The 13,665-nt window shown below is 38.5% G+C and overlaps 1 protein-coding gene across 2 annotated transcripts in view; it reads right to left on the bottom strand.

The window, feature by feature from the left end:
- The window catches only part of Polr3H (RNA polymerase III subunit H), a 245,335-nt gene that overhangs the window by 134,019 nt on the left and 97,651 nt on the right, over nt 1-13,665 (bottom strand). The window lies entirely within an intron of this gene.

The following is a 13,665-nucleotide window of genomic DNA, read 5'->3' as shown; positions in this document are numbered from 1 at the left end:
ATGGAATTCGGTTGAAGAGAGTTAGCATTTCAACTCAATTGTCAGCTATGCTTTTATCTTTCGGTTGCGCGATCTTTTGTTAATACCGCACCAATCATATGCACGTTTTAATAACCTGCCTTTGCTGTTCTGTTTCGCGTTAGGCTTAATTACTGTAAAGGAAGAAAAGTCACGAAAGAGGAAAATGTTCCTGGTCGGGGGATTCCCTTATTCAGGTAATATTCACTAATTTCATGTTATGAGTCTGTGGTGTGCCAGTATCGGTAAGTGGTGATATTATTTGATCTATTCTACGTTCAAAAAAATAACCCTGAGATGGATAAGTGGCTGATAAAAAAATTTAAAAAAAATCCCGCGAACAATCCGAAGAAGCAGAAACAGACTCAAAAAAAAAAAAAAAAAGGACAGTATTTCATATTTTACCAGAACAGCCCGCATCGTCTTCAGAACCAAACGGTAAGAGGCAAAAAATGTAATACATGAATTTGATTTTTGCAATATTCGCTGTGTATGTTTTGTATTGAATATAAATACAATAAATATTATAATAATAAATTTATTATTATAATATTTATAATATTAAATAATATATATTATTAAATAATATATTATTAAATAATATATATTATAATATTAAGAAATATTATAATATATCTCTCTATTACGATTTTTTTTTCGAGGGGGGCCGTGAAATATTTTAATTTTTGCAAAGGGGGCCCTGACATCCTGAAGTTTGGGAAGCACTGACTTATAACGTGCAATCCCAAGCGCAAACGAATATCGGCGAGACTGGCTGCAATTGATCGAACGTTATAATATCGACATTGTGTATTTGTTTCGTAATCTAAAGCATTAATCGAACAATTCCAATTATTAATTATTCAATGTCAAAACATAAGATGTAACCTTTGGCATGTTGTACTGCATTTATATAATGTTGTAAGCATTGTTATTATTTATAAACACAAACAAAATTTAAAATTTTCATTTTTTTTCCCCTTGAGGGTGCTGCAGTATCGCAGTGTTTATGTACGGGCCGCCACTGGTTTAATGCCTTCTAGTTCAGATAAAAAGGACTGCTCTGAAAGGGCTAAATTGAACTAATTCGCCAGTTGGTTTGTTTGTAGTAGGAAAAACCTGAATGGCAAACACACACACTAACCAAGAGTGTAGGTGGGTGGGTGGGTGGGGGCAATCCATTAATTAATAAGTAATGGGGCGTGGAACTGTGAACATTTTGTTGCGTTTTAGTGTACATCTACCACGGACCTTGACCCGTGAACAATATCCGAAACCAGTTAATCTTGCTTGAAATTTCCCCTTGAGAAAGAAAAACATTTACACAAATCCGCTGCGTATTCGTATCGCGTGAAAATGCGTCCTTAAAATGTTAGCGGAGAAGAGAACCTTTTTGTCTGGAGTGTCTTTAAATAGCTCGCGAAAGTGTGACAGCGAATATTTACCGAGAGTCCCGCACGGATCCGAGTTCAGTAGCAATCTTCCTCCCACCACAATGCCCGACTCGTGGTTGCTTTCGTCTTCCCCCGAATAAGCCCGGCGAGTTTTTGTCCGACAAACGTTCCTCAATGATGAACGCAAATTATTTATAAATATTTCCTCACGGGCAACCTTGTAACTGCGCCACGTTTTCGTTTGCACGCGCAGTCCACTCCGCCGAACAGGAATTCCCAGATGGGCTTTCAAAGAGTGACACACTAAACTGCTTAATGATCCAAGCGGCAGCCGCAAAAATCCTTCACTTTTGGAATCGCGCGAGAGATGACGAAAGGCTGGCAACAAAGGCTCGCCGAGCGAAGTACGGAGAGGGGAGCACAATGCGTCAGAACCCCCGGGGGGTTTGTCTTTGTTAGCGGCACAGAGAAAAGGAAGAAATATTTGGCACACGTAACTGCGAGCCTCTGGAGACGGGACGAGGAAGAAATCTGGTGGCGATTACACGAATTAGAGGACTGAGGAAGAGGAAGGCGTGTGCGCGCGCGCACACACATCTCTGTTTCTTCTTCTTTAAGAAAGGAACGTCTGCAAAATATTTGCATGAAGTTGTGTAGTTTTGTTCTCACCGAATTGGAGGTTGTTTCGTCAGCAACTTTACACCTCATCAGAAAGGAATTTCACACTCGGATGGAGGAGATTTTACCTTGATGTTGCAATAAACAGTATTAGTTACGTGGGGAGAGAAAAAATTTTTTAATTATCATCTCTTTTGGACTACTGAAATAAGAGAGCCAAAAGGTTTTACGTCAGCGATGCATAATTATTCAAATTAAGTTTCATACCGAATATATAGAAACTATAAAAGTTTCGGCGGATCCAAGCATAAGCAAACCTTTCATGACAGGGGAAACTCGTAGTAAAGATGGAACAATCTCCGAAGTGAAGCCTTTTGGCTCTCTTATTTCAGTAATTCTTGGTGCCTTTTGTGATGTGAGACCTTTTTTTGGCAACTCGTATGGTAAAGTATATAAGTTCTGCATCACTACAACCTGAGTATTTATATTTACATCTGGGTCTGGCTACCACTGATGAGACCTCAACAAAGGTCGAAACCGGTCTGGGTAGTGACCCCCCCATAATGTATAACATCAAACATATCCGCTAGGAGATGTGTTTTACATTATGTGAAATACTAAGGATAGTGATCGGACCTTGCTCCACCTTTACTACGCGTTGCCCCTGTCATGAAAGGTTTGCTTAAGCTTGGATCCGCCGAAACTTTTATAGTTTCTATATTTGGCACGAAACTCTTGTGGTTTCTCTATTCGGCTTTGAAATAATGTTGGATTCAATATCCACTTAATTTGAATCTCTTTTGGACCTTTCTCCTTCCTGCTTCACAACATATGACAGACTTCGCAATTTTTCTCCATGTCATAATTAAAAAAAAAGAAAGAAAGAAAGAAAGAAAGTGTTATATAAACACGCCTTTAAAATTTCATTTTTAATTTTGTAACGTCGCAAGACACGCAACCAAACAATCAGATTTGTGGATTTGGCCAGCTTAATCAGCATCCCTTAAGTTAGAAGAGAAAAACATAATGTAGCCTTGACTAGTAGCAGGAATTCCAATTTAGTTAGGAAGTTTGCTGTAATTAGATAGCAAATGAGTTTCATCACTGAATGTGAAGCCATCACCTTGCTTACTGAAGTGGTTTGACGGAGGTCACACCAAAGATCAAACTTCTCGAACCAACTTTTACTTCTATTTCACTCAATCTATTTCTGCCCTCCGAAATAGCCTTCCACCTTCTGTCTTCCTCCAGTTATTCAAAAGAAAAATATATTAAATTTTTTCTTTTTTCTTCTTATTGGATGTTATCGCATTTTTTTTTTCCATTTTGAATGACATCGGAGCTTTTTAAACCCTTTTTTGGAGTTCCATAGCTGAGACGTGGATTTTATGAGATGGGATTCAATTTAAAAATCTCATTTTGAAAAGTCCAAAAGACATATTTGCTTTGTAGAGTCTACCACAGCTTGAAATATTTGCCAATGTATACAGAAATGGTTGTTTCAGACTTCCAAATATTTGGGAGAATGAAATCTTAAGACTTACTTCCTGCTCCGTATTTAATTAGGAAAGGAGGGCTGCTGGCCTAAATGGCTGAGTAGTCAGTGTATCTGCTCTAACTACTCAACAGGTGGCGGTTTGAATCCCTCATGAGCGTTGGTGTTGAAGAATACTATTCAGGTGGGAGGCGAATTTTATGATCCGGTGTGAGATCGCAGTCCCAATTGTTATAGGAATGGCGATCTCGAGAACAGAGTTTCTGAATTATGTAAAAATAAAATTAATTACATAAATAAATCCTTAGTTCAACCACAGTACCATTGTACTATAGATTTACAACAAAATGTCGACAGTGGTTCAGATAAAAAAAGAAAAAGAAATAGTCTCCACATACTTTAAAAGTCAGTCCGATAGGTGTCGTTTAAATTATGCAGGATACTTATAAAGATCGAGTTCTGGTTTCTTTAGCATGCAGGAGTTTGGGCCAAAACACATTAATGAAAAGTATTTCGTGTTCGTTTCAGATGCCAAATTTTGTAGAAATGTGAACTGGAATATTTATGAAAGATAAACTTGATCTTTTCAGCGAATCCAACTGCAGTCACTGTACAAGTATCAAAGGTATTCTTGTGCTGAATTTTATGACAAATATCCTTGTGGTGGCAAACCTCCAAACTACATTCCGAATGAGTGGGAGGAGGGGGGGATGGGATCCTGACCACTGCTAAGGAGTGTGCACACACCCTACTATAAAATCTATTCTGCGAACTCCACCGATTCCAAAAATTCATAAACACGTTTGTCTCCTTCGTCAGGATTAGCTTCGTAGATCTCGGGGGGGGGCTGTGAAATTGCCAAAGCGGTTATTTCTGGTGTCATTACTGACTGCTGGCGGCAGGTGGATCGTGTCGTCCCGGCAACAAATTCTCTCTACTAAATAATGCGTGTGCTCAACGTGGCCGGACTCCGCAGTTCTGTGTACTTGACGATGTAGATGAATCAGAATAACAAAATACCGGAATTGGCTCGAAGAAGTTGACGAAGAGAAATTAAGGAATTTCTCTTCGTCCAACTGATCGGTTCGAGTTCGAGTTATGCAGTGAAAGCATCGCGCATTGGCACACTTCGAAGGACAAACTGGATTAATCGGGCTCTCTGTTTGACCTTGGCCATTTATTAAGGAACCAGTCTGGCAAGATTCGTATTGGTCTGCCAATGTTGTTCTCGAAGTATAATCCATCGCCCGCTTTTCCATTCACCTGTCTAGCAATTTGCGACGATCATTTTCTTTTTCAGGAATTCTTTACGAAGCCGATTGTAGCAGAATGTATCATTTATTCTTATGTCTGCATACTTTAAAGATATAAAGCAGTGTCAGGCGCGACACCGCTTTATATCTTAATGCATTATGAAAAAAAAATTATTACAGAGTTCCGCATTAAAATATCTCCAGATTGTTTCTAATTACCTATATGTTTGCTAAACGTGCTTAAAAGGGTTACTATGGCAACACACTTTGCTCCAAGGAGAAACGATATGCAGATACTGACGGCAAGTTAATGTGGTGAAGAATTAAATTAAGGGGATAAAAATCCCTTATTATTTTACAGCCAGTATGCGAAACTCTAAGATTGAAAGCTACTCACTGATGAGACCTCAAAAAAGGTTGAAACCGGTCTGGGTAGTGACCTCTCCTCATAGTGTACAGCAGTATTACATCTCCTAGGAGCTGTGTGTTTTTACATTATGAGAAAATATCAAGGATAGTGAGGGATCTTGCTCCACCTTTGCTTCGAGTTGCCTTGGTGTGGTACTACCAGGTGGTCACTTACACTTGGATTCGCCGATAGTTGAAACGAAACTCTTAGATCGTAGTTTTCAATCTTAGAGTTTCGCATACTGGCTGTAAAATAATAAGGGATTTTTATCCCCTTAATTTAATTAACTTCGCCAGAAAAATAGCCGTTTGGCTTTTCATCTTAGTTATAATAGTGGTGAAGAGTTTTTATTATTATTATTATTATTATTATTATTCGAACAGTAGACTTCACTCAGTTACAATTGTTAACTTTGAAGCCCATGCCCACTGTGTGTGTGTGTGTGTGTGTGTGTGTGTGTGTGTGTGTGTGTGTGTGTGTGTGTGTGTGTGTGTGTGTGTGTGTGTGTGTGTGTGTGTGTGTGTGTGTGTGTGTGTGTGTGTGTGGTAATTAATTGAAAAGATGAGTGCTATGACTTCCAGAGGTTCTGAGTCCGTGTCCAACTTAACATCACAATTTATTATTATATTATTATTATTATTATTATTACATGACACCTCCAGAGAGAACAAAGATCGCCCCTGATGGATTATAAGACAAAAATATAAGAAAATCTCCAATTGCTATTTTGTTTTTATTACAAGAGAAACATTAATGCCAAACAATTACATAATAATATTAATTAAATGTCTACTGTACGGGGATATCGCACAATAAAACTGTTTTTAAGCTCTTCTAAATTTAAATTATAAGCTATGTCCGCCTCTATCGATATAATTGCTAGACCAACCGACCTCTCTTGGGTCAAATAATTTTTAATCAGTTTAAGCTTGGAAAAACTTCTTTCCGCACTTCCTACGCTAACAGGAATTGTTAACGTAGCCACGGCACCTACCGCAATATGGCCGAACGAGCGCCCTTATTAAGTCGTGCCGTGAGGCTGCCTCTATGCTACACCCTGTCGACGGTGCTGCACTTGCTTCTATATAATATAGTAAAACTACCTTTGTAATTTCCGTGTATTTGAATTTTGAAGTGAATTTTAACTGCCCGCTTTAACACGAGAGAAAAATAACTTAGGTGAGCATTGGTACCCGGTTTCTCTGCTATCATTTGAACAGGTAATTCTCATTTCATACCAAACTTTCATCTTGTTGATGTTCTTGATAAGAAGAATGAGTACTTTCAAGATACAAAAATATGATTATTTTTGTTTCTTTTCATTCACAATCGCGCATACGTATACAAACACTCCAACCTGCGATATGAAGAAATCAATGATATATTTGGGAAACGTTTTACTGACAAATAATGTTTTTTTTTATTATTTTTATTTTAAAGTTTCACTAATTCGCTTTTGGATCTGGTGAGAGAGTCAAATTGTATCAATAAAGGAAAATTTATGGGGAAAATCCCTGGGTTGTCCACCAAGTGTGGCAGTACTGTTGATGGGCGAAGATCAGGAAGGGAAAAGAAACTTTACAAATAAATCCTCTAATGCTTTTTTACTAGCCAAACGGATGCCTTTAAACCTAACTTTCTGAAGAGTGGTAAGCAGCCATTTCCACCCTTAACCGTCACTGATAGTTGGCCCAAGGCTATCAGTGATTTCATAGGTATCTGGGAAGGAGAGTGTGGTGATTAACTGCCGACATCTCGTGGTCCCCATTTATTATCGTCTAAAATACAGTGGGTTTTCGTCCGGGAGAGGGAAAACTACTTGTCTGCGCCAAAGGTCAATTAACTCAGGAATTGGACGAAAGGCCTAAACAAGTTCTTCTAGTTGGCGGCCAGAATCGGACTTATAATGGTCTTTCGTCTCTACTGATATGAAAGCGAACTCAATTTCCACTAATATACTACTTCCCCTCACCACTTTTCTCTAAACTCGTTGAGCAGTAGTAACTATTCACTAACCATTCACAATTTTCATTGACAAGATTTTCTTCGTCCTCATTCATCTGGCTTGCTGCTGTTCTGTAGAATGATTTGTCCTTTTTCATTGCATTCGTTAACAATTATCGAAATCCCACGCGACATTAACTGAACATCTGCGTGAGACAGCATATCAGTGAGGAGAGAAGGATGATCACCGATTGACCGGAGAATTTTATTTTAGTGCATTAACTGTCTTTCTTTCATTTGGCTGCATACTTTATATCCCTTAGTAAAAAAAAAAGAAATATCCCCCTATTTAATTCTATTCTATTCCCTCAGCCATACTAGGGAAGTCACTGTGAACAAGGTGGTTTCCCGTTGCCTTCCTTGCCGTACTATATCCTATGACTGTATCCTGTATGTTCACGGGGCTGGTTTGCCTGATTGCGGGGTGAAAAACCCTAGATAAACTGGTGGAAAAAACCCTGCTGTCCACGCCCAACTTGGCCGAAGGGAATCAAACATAGGACACTCCTTCCCCAGGCATATGGTTGCGAAGCGCAAAGCTACTAGGCTAATCGCACGGACCCTGTTTAATTATAAGACATTAATTGGTTTTTAAATTAAAAGCATCCCTGAAAATCGAATGCTTACTAATATCATTAAAAATGAATGGACGAATTTTTATTTATTTATTTTTTTTTTTATTCTGAATCTCTCATAATCTGGAAATTTTGAGATACTGGATGTCTTAGATGGTGAACTGTACAGAATTTAATATAGTCGATTCAAAAAAGAAATACAAACACGAAGTTTTATGTCATATATTATATTTATTAGTATTATATTTCAGTGTATATTATATTTATTAATTGTGTGGATTCTTCTGGCCGTCTGTTTTAAGAAAAACCCGAATTTACAGAAGAGAACCCCACCATGTCCATATATGCCGGATAACTCACCTTGAGTTGAACAGTCTTTGTAAAGGTTCTTTGCATCCTAGAAGAAATTAGAACCCAGTATTTCAATCAAAAGAAATCTGATGGAATAAAGTGAACAGGTGCCCCCATGGAACACAGATTTGAAGCACGCCAAGTGCTAAGAAATTTCAGGTCTCGTGGTTTTATTGAAAAAAACACCTTTTAGGGTATTCGATAAACTTTTAACAAACCTTTGCAATAACCGAGGAAACATCCAATTTTGCTATCACATTTTTTATTTAATGTTATTATGTATATATATATATATATATATATATATATATATATATATATATATATATATATATATATATATATATATTACCAAATGCAGATATTTCGATATGAAACAGACACACCATCTCAGCATAGAGTCCCATTTCAGCGCTCATAGCCATTGTTATAGCTATGAGCTGGATATATGAGCATAGCACTTTACCAATTAGACGTTCGATGACCAGAGGAAGATCCATCAGCATGCATTGCTACATTCAGAAGTACTCTACAAGAATACTAACTATCACAATATTGGAGTCTAACCAGTGATAGACTAATTTGGATTAAAATTGTTGATAGGAGATTACTAACAATTTCAACTTATTCGTATACCACTGACATGATATCCCGTAAATTTGTAAGGGTTGTAAACTCCTTTGTAAACTCCTTGAAAGTACCTATCTGGAACTCGATGGTAATTATGACCATGATATTGGGAATGTGTTTCTTTTATTTTGTTTCAATTTTTAAACCTTAGTGACAGTTGTTGAGAATGAGAATTTCTCCGACTTTCGGCAGAGATATACAACTTTTCACCATCCATTATGTCCTTCTGCGATACCGAATGATTTCAAGTGATGCATTTAATATGTTACAGCCACCCACAAAAACAGTGCTGATATTCTATAGGTTTAAATATTTCGTAGGCAATATTCACATAAAATATGAACATAAAGAACACTGGCTAAAGCAGAACCACAGCGACTACGATGTCTTGTTGGAGATAAACCCCTAACTACTGGCTTTGTTTGTTTGTTTGTTTGTTTGTTTGTAACTGAGAGGCTTTAAGTTCTTAAGAAAGCAGTTGTGATTGACACTAATTGGGAGACGAAAGACAATGATCTGTTGTAATTGACGTCAAGTCAGGCTGAGATTATCGAGTTGTTCGAGGCGATCCGATAAGATGGAGATAATTCTCAATGAATCGAAGGCAGAACACAGCGCATAATATTCCTGTTCTTACATCACATCTATAATTATAAAAGGCATTTATTTTCATCTGGAGAAGCTTTGCGGCAGTCACTGATTTTATTATATTTCACGTCAGCTGATCTGGGCGGAAATATCGGTGACGAGGGCTGCAAATCGGGTCAACTGCTGTCTGTTTGTCCATAGCCAAGGTTATTCCAGGCTGAAACGATCAAACCCTTCCTGTCCTAGTTAAGCCTGAATTTATCTGCTTGCGTGGTCGAAGTGTCTCCTTGAGAAGCACTTAATTGGCCAAGTGGCAGTGCCGACTGCCACAGTTTTTCCGCCTCCTCAACGTACGTTCTGTGGACTAATAAAATAAGAGTTTCATTTTTGCATTATCCGCAAAATCCCCCCTCTCTCCATCCCCTTAACAACGCGGAAAGATAGTATAATGGAATGCAGTGTCTACTCTGTTGTCCTTCAGTGACACTAAAAAAAACAATAATCTGATAAAAGGGCATTTGGAACAGACGAAAAGAATCAACACACACGAACAGCGAAATCTAGATTTCCCATAAGCACATTGATTACATTTTTTATTAATTCAGAATGGGTAAGGAATGTTTCTCAAAGAGGGCGCTCTGTTTGTGTAATGTCGTTTGTATAATAATCGCAGCAAATCAAAAAATGTACACGAATGTCTGATTTTTGAGTATATGAAGAGACAGCGATTATGCCACACCTCCAAGAAGTCCAAGGACTCATCGAAGGATGGTTATGAAATTAGTAATTTTATACGAAGTATTTTAATAAAGTGTAATAAAGTTAACGTGCGAATAAATGATTTTTTTTAAAATTATAATATGGGGATGGACGCTAAAAAAGATTTCCTTGGTACGGGGCATACACTGCTCTCCTAAATCTTTTTACCTCGCAGTTAAGTAAAAAGAACTGAAGCTAGTAGGATACGGCACATAACCAAGAAATCAAGTTCTCAATTCGCTCGGCGTTTTGAATTCAGACGATGTTGTACAGGACCGTAAAGGCACTCAAACATTTTACAGAAATTTCTTGCTTGTGTGTCTAACTTAGTGACTGCTACGTTTGAGATTTCAATGGTTATTGCTCAACATTGGCGGGCTTTCAAAAAATTAAAAAAAAATCAACACATAAAAGATTTGCCGGGACACGCAACAACAACAACAAAACTGTCGTGGGCACGCAACAAAATTATTTTCATAAATATATCAGCAATTTTGACACGCACACTCTCGAAAAGATTCTCGACCTCGGTATAATAAATCCACGGTAATTGGTATTCTTATTCAGTAAGCTTTACCACTAATTTGTGTCACGTCAAAGATTATTCTGACAGAATTTTCCTTCATAACCTTTTGAAGGAGGATACTAATTTTAAATCGTACCAGTTTATTATCATCTTGACAACTTCATAGAGTCCAAGGACTCATCGCAGGAGACACTCCATACCACACAACCTTACCGTCTACGATACTCACTCCACCATCAACATTATTCTATCTACTATCCAGTAATATACCATCTAATCCATCGTCTACACACTACGTCATCTACTGCCTACAATTAGTATTTTATCTGTTAACTGTGTGTGTTCTCCGTTCTGTTTGTCTATTATGTGGGACATGGAAGGACTAACCATATATAATTATTACAATTTTCCATAGGAGAATATCCTGTAGGATTCTGGACTAAGGGAAAAGAGATTGTCGGAGATTTAACCTTGTATAAAACAGCTCAATCTCCATTAATGGAGACAGTGGAGCAAGGAGAATGAAAATGAATGGAAAGACATCCTATTGGCTTATGCTGATGATATCGTTACCCTTGGAGACTCTTTAGAATGTGATACAAACTACTTCTCATTTAATTAAGGTAAGTAAGCCTATAGGTCCTTATTATGAAAAGACTACATTTATCTGCATTTCAAGTACCAATCAAGATCGATCCAACTTGGTTATCAGTGATTATATCTTTGAGCAAGTGCTTTCTTTAACTATCTAGAAGTAAACATTAACAGCTACAATGATACGCATCAAGACATGGAGAGAATTGAGAAGGCCAGTCGTGGATATTTTGCAGTTTTTCTCGTAGGTCTAACTTAAAGGTTGCTAGGTTTGAGATTGAGATTGCAATCATTATTGCTTAACATTGGCGAAGTTACCGAGTCTCCTTAGTCGAGAAGGGTTTTTTCTCGCAGTCTATTTAAGTTATCTACAGCCGATATTTCACTTATGGTCGTGAAACTTGGTCAACAACAAATGGAGATAACAGAAAAAAAGCGTATAACTTTTGAAAGAAAATCATAATTTTGGACAACTTGCAATCAAAATACTGGGCTACATGACGAAGACATAATGAGAAATCACGAAACCTGTTTCAAAGACCTAACGTTTTATTTGAATTGAGTGGTTTGGTCACATTTGGAGAGCAGATGACCAGTTAATCAAACAAGAACTTACAAATAAAATTGACAAGAAAAAACCTACGGGAAGACCCGAACACGATGATGGATGTGGCAATGAAACACCTGTAAGACAACTTGATGAAAACTTTATTCCAGATGCAGCCTATGACAGAGACGGGTGTAGTAATGGCAGCATTTGACCTAAATGGTCTATTAAGCTGTTGTTGAAGAAGAATTCAAAATAATAATAATAATAATTAGACTGTACTGAGTTCAATATTCCTAAATTAGCGACTGACTGAAGAAACAGGAGGCTCTTGGTGCTACTGAAGAGTTCGAGATATGACAGGCAGGCCTCAATAACTGACAGATGCCTTCTCTCCTCAATTGAGAAGAATTTTACCTCATCTCGTAATCAAACGAATCTCCGCGTGTAGATTCAAACAGCACCAAACAATTCCATAAATATTTCTTCGTATGCAGAGTAGGAAGCCATGAATTTTTGGGTTGCGCATACCTTTGTCAACAAATGCGCCAACCGTAATTACAATGTTTAGTCAGGAGAACTTATTTCACCTGAGTTGTTGTCACTGTTGTTAAATTATGGAAATGGCGGTGTAATGATGCGCCTTTGCTTCTGGCGATGCACATCAGGTCCATTGGTCGCAGATGAACGAAAAACCAAGATTTCTAAGTCCAACACTGACGTTTCTAGACAATGGTGGGTGTCCTACATCGTCTTATTTGTGGTTATTGCTCCTTGCGCGTTTTCCACATGTCACAAAGTAATGATTATGAACGTGGTTTGCAGAGAATAACATTCGATGAACTAGGTGCAAGCCCAGAGAGCTCCGACCTGAACCCAACAGCACATGTGTAGGATGAACTGGGTCGCAGAGTTGGGGCACAGGCGAGACTATGCTCTTCATTAGTTGCGCTTGCTACCGCCATTGAATCAGCCGTGTGTGTGTGTGTGTGTGTGTGTGTGTGTGTGTGTGGTAGCCACTCAATCATTTTGCGAAAAACAGTTTTTGTAGGCGTCTTCTGTAGGCTGCCCTTTCAGTCCTTGGCCATTTCAGGTGTGAGGCTTGCAATCTGCAGTATGGAGGGAGAGGGAAAGCTTGGCTACAGTAGGCAGTTCAAAATACTTCTTTTATTTCATAATTTTAATTTTTTTTAATTTATTTGTATTTAAATAACGGCAGACAGCTGTTGGAAAGGTGCTCAACTGTGGCACAGCACCGAATATTAAGACTTAAGTACAATTCACGGACTTAGGAAAATCAAAATGCAACACACACACACACACACACACACACACACACACACACACACACACACACACACACACACACACACACACACACACACACACACACACACACAGAGAGAGAGAGAGAGAGCACTGCCAAACATTGAATATCTGATCCGAATCTCACTGTCTCCTCCTAAGGGATCCATGGGATTTTTTTTTGGGGGGGGGAAGATACTTTATGGTGCGACGATGACTCTTTAACCAACGAAAAGAAACGGTGACATCTGTCAAGTTCAAAATGCCTGGAGAAAGTGTTCGCTGAGTGAGATCAAAATGGATGAAAAGACAGGAGGCGATCTTGCGTTGACAGCGGAAAGGCCGCAGTGGAGAGAAACCGAATCTCGAGGTAAATGGGGAACACTCGAGTGTGTCGTGCAGGTGACTGTCTTCTCCGGATGTCCTCGATTGCAGTAATGGACTTTCTCAGACGCGAGGCGAACTGCGAAGTCGCCCTAACACGTCTTCTGTTTACTTCGAGCAGCCACCCACCGTGGGAGTTGCGCAGTCTCACCTGTAACGTGATTAGCGACAGGTGAAACGAAAACCGCCTCATGTTATCCCGTCCGACTCCCGAT

Source organism: Typopeltis vanoorti, chromosome 17, assembly GCF_054136105.1.
Source record: "Typopeltis vanoorti isolate ZY-2024b chromosome 17, IOZ_Tvanoo_1.0, whole genome shotgun sequence".
NCBI classification, from domain to species: Eukaryota; Metazoa; Arthropoda; class Arachnida; order Uropygi; family Thelyphonidae; genus Typopeltis; species Typopeltis vanoorti.
Note: the sequence above shows the minus strand (reverse complement) of the source record. Positions and strands in the feature narration are given on the sequence as shown.